Here is a 7,309-nt window from a genome sequence, read left to right on the forward strand (position 1 = left end):
ATATTCACAATTATCTTGTTTCCTAAAATATATCCCAATACCCCCCCTTCAAGTTGGAGCATACGGGTCACAAATGCCCAACTTGCGAAGAAGAAACTCAAACTTAGCTTTTCCCAAAGCCTTTGTAAAAATATCGGCCAACTGTACCGTCGTAGGAACATATGAAGGTATAATCGTCCCATCTGTAATCGCATCCCGAACAAAATGACAATCGATTCAATATGTTTTGTTCGTTCATGAAACACTGCATTCTGCGCAATGTATAACGCAGACTGACTATCACAATAAAGATGCATCCCACTCTCATGTTTAACACCTAAGTCACCAAGTATTCGTTTCAACCACTTTAATTCACAAGTTATTGCATTCATACAACGATATTCTGCTTCCGAAGAAGAAAGCGCAACAGTAGGTTGCTTCTTGGTTTTCCACGAAACTGGGAAAGGCCAAGAAGCACAAACCAACCACTCAAGGAGCGCCTGGAGAGAGGACAACCTGCCCAATCAGAATCACACCACCCTTCCAACTGTAAAGCACTGTCGGATCTCAATAAAATTCCTTGTCCCGGGGTCTTCTTCAAATATCTAACAACTCGCAAAGCTGCTTCCCAATGATCAATCCTGGGATTTTGCATAAACTGTGATAAAATGTGCACAGAATATGCTAAATCAGGTCTCGTGACAGACAAATAAATCAGTCGCCCTATGAGACGACGATATTTCTCTACATCATGAAAATACTCTCCCTTAGCCAAAGCTAACTTGTGATTTTGTTCCATAGGGAACTCTGCAGGTTTAGCATCAAGTAAACCGGTCTCTGTAATAATATCCAATGCATACTTCCTCTGGCAAATAAAAATTCCCTGTTTATTCCGGGCTACCTCTAGCCCCAAAAATATTTCAACACACCAAGATCTTTCATCTTGAAACAATCTCCCAGATATGATTTAAAATTGAGCATAGCAGTTTTATCATTGCCTGCAACAATCAAATCATCAACATATACCAACACATTGAGCTGCATTTTACCCTTTGTCAGAGTAAATAAGGAATAATCATAATATGACTGTTTAAAGCCATAATTTCTCAATGCTGCAGCAAGCTTAGCAAACCAGCATCTTGGAGCCTGTTTAAGCCCGTACAATGACTTCTTCATCCTGCAAACTTTGTCAGAATTATCTTTCTCAAAACCAGGGGGAATTTTCATATATACCTCTTCTTCCAAATCTCCATGGAGGAATGCATTATGGACATCCATTTGATGGACTTCCCAATTTTTCACTGCCGCTACTGCGAGAAAGGTCCGAACTGTCACCATTTTTGCTACCGGAGCAAATGTCTCGTTGTAGTCTAAACCTTCAACCTGATGATTGCCAAAGACGACTAGCCTCGCCTTCAATCTCTACAAGTTTCCATGCTCATCATATTTTTCTTTGTACACCCACTTACTTCCGAGTGCCTTTTTCCCGGGAGGTAATTTTTCTAGCACCCAAGTCCCCTTTTCTTCTAGTGCCTATATCTCATCTGCCATAGCCTTTCTCCAACCCTCGTGCTTCATGGCCTCTTTGAAACTTTTGGGTTCATTTCCTCCTGCAATAGCTGCAATATATGTTCTGTGTTTCACAGAAAACCGGTGAGAATCAACAAAATGTGTTATAGGATAAACAGTACCTAAGGTAAGTGATGTCGCAAGTGAACGTTTAGCTGATGTAGATGGACTATTATTCCAGATGGTATGTGTTACGAAATCACGGAATTTTGTCGAGGGAAACTTTTGTCGTTTGCCTTTCCCAAGTTCATTTCCATTGTTGGCACCTGAGACCTCATCATGACCCATAGAGCTACGCACCTCACTCCCTAATTCAATAGGTTGCTGCTGCCCCTCAACTGCACCACCCGCCTGGTCTGTGTCATTCGCAGCAGTGCCAGCCGCGGCCTGGTCGTGGCTCATCAGTTCCTGCCACGGCCCGGCTGTGGACTCAACTGTGTGCTGTTGTTGATCAGGCCAATCAGCCCTGTCCGCAGCCTGGTCGCGGATCAACTCTTCCTGCCGCGGCCCGGCTGTGGACTCAACTGTGTGGGGCTGTTCTTGCTCGTGTTCTGACCCTAGAGCACCGCCTTCATCATCACTATATAGCTCCTCATATACTCTCGGCACAGCAGCACCATGTTCCACCCCGGCACCAGTGTCACTAGAAGCAACATACGGAAATTCATTTTCCAAAAAATTCACGTCCCGAGAAACAAATATTTCTCTTGTCTCCAAATCATACATTCGCCATCCCTTTTTCCCGAAAGGGTAACCTATAAAAACGCATTTTCGACTCCTACTAGCGAATTTATCACCTTTACTCTTTTGATTGTATGCATAGCTCAAACATCTGAAGACTCGAATATGTGCATAAGAAGGTTGTTTGCCGAATAAAATTTCAAAAGGAGTCTTGTAACCAAGCAATCGAGAAGGAGTTCTATTAATCAAATGACAAGCCGCTTCAACACACTCCCCCCAAAATTTTATAGGCAAGTTTGCTTGAAACCGTAAGGCCCGGGCAACATTCAAAATATGTTGATGCTTCCGTTCAACACGCCCATTTTGTTGAGGCGTGTCCACACACGAGGTCTCAAAAATAATCCCATTATTAAAGAAATAATCTTTCAAGGAATTAAACTCCGTACCATTATCACTTCTGACTATTTTAATATCTTGGGAAAATTGACGCTTAACAATAGCAACAAAGTTGTAAAACATAAACTCAACTTCCGTTTTATTTCTAATCAAATAAGTCCACACACTTCTAGAATAATCATCTACGATAGTTAAGAAATAATGAGCGCCACAAGTCGACTTGATCTTGTAAGGCCCCCACAAATCTAAATGCACTAGTTCAAACATTCTACTAGCTTTATTTTGACTCAAAGGAAAACTACTCCTATGTTGTTTTGCCTGTGGGCATACATCACAAGAATTAAATTTATGACTACTATGACTCACAAACGGAAGTTGTTGCAAGACCTTTCCCGAAGGATGCCCCAATCGTTGATCCACAACCTTGTTGAATGATCCCCATCTATCTTCAAAGTCTTCACCGAAAGAACACCCCGGAAATAATATAGTCCATCCACTCGTTCACCCGCTCCAATCACCTTCCTTGTCGTTAGGTCCTGTATAACACAAAGCTTATTAGTAAATTGCATTACACAATTTGATTCATCACATAATTGAGTGGTTGAAATTAAATTGCAATTTAATTGAGGCACATAAAGAACATTATGAATGATCAATCCTCCTTGCAACATCAACGATCCAATTTTAGAGGCATTGGCAAAATTTCCATCCGGCAATCCCACCGGATAATGATCCACACTCGTCACATTCATCAAAAAAGAAAGATCACAAGTCACATGGTTTGAGGCACCGGTGTCAATTATCCAACCCGAATCATGCTTACCGTGAAGCTTGGGTTTGATAGAATTCAAGTGATCGAGCAATTGTTGAATTTGGGCAGAGGTAACTCCCGCAAGGGCTGCCCCATCAGATGTCGTGGCAGCAGCTCCATGAGAATTCTGAGAAGAGTGCTGACCACCAGTTTTGTTCGCTCGAGCAGAGGAAGCCGCACCCCCTCTGCCCCTGCCACCTGACCTTCCTCCACCTCAACCAGTTGAGGCAGCAGCACGACCTGACCCTCGCCCCCCACGAGACGATCCCCCCACCAGTCGGGGTATCCATGAAGTTGGAAGCACGTGGATTCTTCATGTCCCTCTTTGTTGCAGTGAGTGCAAAGTAGTTTCTCGCTACTCTCTGGTCGCGGCTTGGTACCCTGCAATTTGAAAGCCACCGCAGCATTACGATCCTCTTAGAGGCCGTCACCTCCCCTCCACGCAAACGCTCAGCCTGTATGGCCTGCTGATATGCTTTGTCTACGGATGGCAAAGGGTCTTGAGCTAGAATTTGAGCCCTCAAGGCCGCATACGCCGAGTCCAAGCCAATCAAGAAGTGATGTACAAAATCATCTTCCCTTATTTTTTCCACCTGCTGCACAATATTGCAAGTGCAATTACCACACTTACATTCCGGAATCGAAATATATGTGGTCAACTCGTCCCAAATTTTCGACACCCTGCCAAAGTAAACAGAGATAAGTTCATGTTTGCCTTGCTTACAATCAGCCAAGGCCGTTTTCAATTGACAAACTCGAGTGCCGCTTACAACACAAAAGCGGTTTCTGAGATTATCCCATAGCAACTTTGCATCATCATAATCACCAAGTGTAGACCTAACAGTCGAGTCTAATGTATTGGATAGCCAAGAAACCAACATCGAGTGTACAGCTACCCAATCCTCAAGCTTCTCAAGATCAGTCGGTTTCACAATTGTGCCATTTATGAAGCCAAACTTTCTCTTTGCCTTCAAAGCTGTCCTCACAGCCCTAGCCCATTCATCATAGTTGTCACCCCGGAGTTGTATTGGTGTGATAACATTACCAGGCCCGTCACTCGAGCCTAGATGAAAGGTTAAATCTACCTTCGTTTTGCCTCCATCTCCTCCTGGGATCTCTCAATACAAGCGCACACAGGAAGAAAAAAAAAATTGAATTTATATTTGAATTCTCTCAAACTCACTGATATGAACAATGTTTATGAAAAACAAAGTTCAAGGATTAAATCGTGGATCACACTCAATCTCTTGATACCATGACAAAGTGTATTCAAGAATTGTATTCTGTAATTCACATTCATCAAATCGACCTTGTACAATATATATATGTAGGTATACTTGGAGGGTAAGGCCAAGTATCCTAAGATAACTCACAAAATATTCTAGGATATATTTTCACAATATTCACAATTATCTTGTTTCCTAAAATATATCCCAATAAAATGAGACTAAAGTAAACCAACAATCTAAATTTTCTATCTTACTGTAGCCACTATAATTACATACTTCATCCATCGAACATATCATAATATCTGGGATTTTGCACTTTTTTTTTACTATTTATGTATTAGCTTTGACCATAATTTTTTACTAACATAAGAAAAATATATTTTATCATAACATAAAATATGTTATTAAATAGGTATTAATATAAAATTTTATAATACTACCTCAGTTACAGGTTATGTACAACGATTTGACATAAAGCAGAGAAGGAAAATGTCTAATCGTTGCACATAACCTGTAACGAAGGTAGTATAATTTTTAAAATAATTTTCATTAATACTTATATATATAAAAAATAAAGTCAAACTAGTATATTGACATATATACAATATTGACTGTGTCAGTATTTTAAAACACAAAAAGTATAATAAGGCTTTGTTCTCGTCAGATTATTCAGTTCAGTTTAGTTCATTTCAGTTCAGCTGTAATAAGTTCAGTTCAGCTCAACTCAACTCTAATAAATTCAATTCAGTTCAGTTCAGTTCAGTCAACGAAAACAGACCCTAGTAACAAGAGAAAAAAAAATATATTGTACGTGTTGATGAAGCAAATGAAGAGTAAAATTGGCCATGCCACGTATGTCAGGTGAGGTTGGCATTGGGATTCACACAGAAAGAATGATGGACTTCACTTCATATATTCCAAAACTTGTACTCCATTCGTGCTCTTCAGTTTACTCTACGTCAATTCATCCTTTTTTTTTTCCTTGTAGTTTTCTTGTCCAAATTACACGGTACAGTACAAATTTTTTGTTCTAAAATTTTGAAAAATACTCTCTGGATTTTATAATAACTAGAATGTACCCATTTTACTGTACAAAATATATATACGTTTAGGGATAAAAAATAGTACGGAGTATAAGTGGAAGTTATAGTTTTTTTTTTCCTTGGAATTTTGAAAAATATTCTCTCCATTTTATAGTCACTCCGTAATTATAATGGTAGGTTTGCATCTCATAACCATTACGTTGTAGGATCAAACCTCACTAGAGACAATTTGGGGAGGAAATTCCCTTACCCATCCCCCTACTTTTAAAATGTCTAGCCCGCTAACTTGGGTCAAAAGGACTTATGAGAGGTTCCAGTACGATAGGACCCTTCTCCCTACCCAAAAAAAAAAAAAAAAAAAAAAAAAAAAAAAAGAAAAGAGTAGTAAATATAATACTAGATATTGTACGAAATTTTTAAAATTTATAGATTGAGGAACAAAAAGAAAATGTTATAATATAAAGCGTAGTTGTAAAGGTATATATATTTGATTGTTAATAGGAAAAACAAATAATAAAAAAATTATAGTGTAGGTAAGTTGAAAATTCTATGGTTAAAAATTAAAATGACTATCATTATACTAATTTTTTTTAGGCAAAAGCTAATGAGCGCCCCCGGGGCGTTAGATAAGAGAATTAAAGTGCAAATATTAGAGTAAAATTAACATTAATTACACCGAACGACGCGTGATTTTGTCATGAATTCCTAACTTAATACCATTTCAACCAATATAATTTATCCTTATCTAATGTCCCGGGGCGCTCGTTAGCAAGATCCTTTTTTTTATTTGTTGATTTTGTCTTTTTATTTTTATTTTTTTTATGTCAAAATTAATTATAATTGTTTTTTCTTATTTATAAAATTTTATGTTTTAGATTTTCAAAATTAAATTTAATTTAATTTTTTGAAAAAAATGAATACTGAATTATATTTAATTATATTTTAATTTCATTCATATTAAATACTGAATATTTTAAATTAATTAGGAAAATTATGAAAAAAAAAATTCAAAATTAATAAATGAATTAAAAAAAAAAAAAAGATAAATGTAATAATTCATTTTGACATTAAAAATAAATCAACATTGGTCAATTAAAAATTAGTACAATGATAGTCATTTTAAGGCCGTAGAAATAGAAATGGAAAAATATTTGTGAAGGTGCAGTCAGTAGAAGAGAGAAATGATTTTTTTTTCTTTTTTCTTTTTTGTGAAAGTACAATTAGTAGAAGAGAGAAATAATTAAATACGGAGTAGGTGTGTGTCTTTACAAATAAGAAATAGTTGCATATACTATGAAACGAATGTGTAAATAAAATGTTGCGACTATTTTGAAACGAATAGACTACATATAAATTTTATACTAATATCAGGTTTCCTTTACTATTAACAAAGTATAAGTTCACTAGTAAGGTTCTTACCTCATACTCAATCCTAAAAAAAGATATTAGGGTTGAAGTCTGATAACCTCCTTACTATCAAACACAAATATTATTTGTGTCATCGGGTATAAAAAAATTGATTCGATAACTATATTAGTTACGTTGATTAGGTTTTCTCCAATTTCAAGAGATATCGATTCTCATTACCTATCTTTATAGCT

The sequence above is a fragment of the Chenopodium album genome, chromosome 2 (genome assembly GCF_948465745.1).
Source record: "Chenopodium album chromosome 2, dcCheAlbu1.1, whole genome shotgun sequence".
NCBI classification, from domain to species: domain Eukaryota; kingdom Viridiplantae; phylum Streptophyta; class Magnoliopsida; order Caryophyllales; family Amaranthaceae; genus Chenopodium; species Chenopodium album.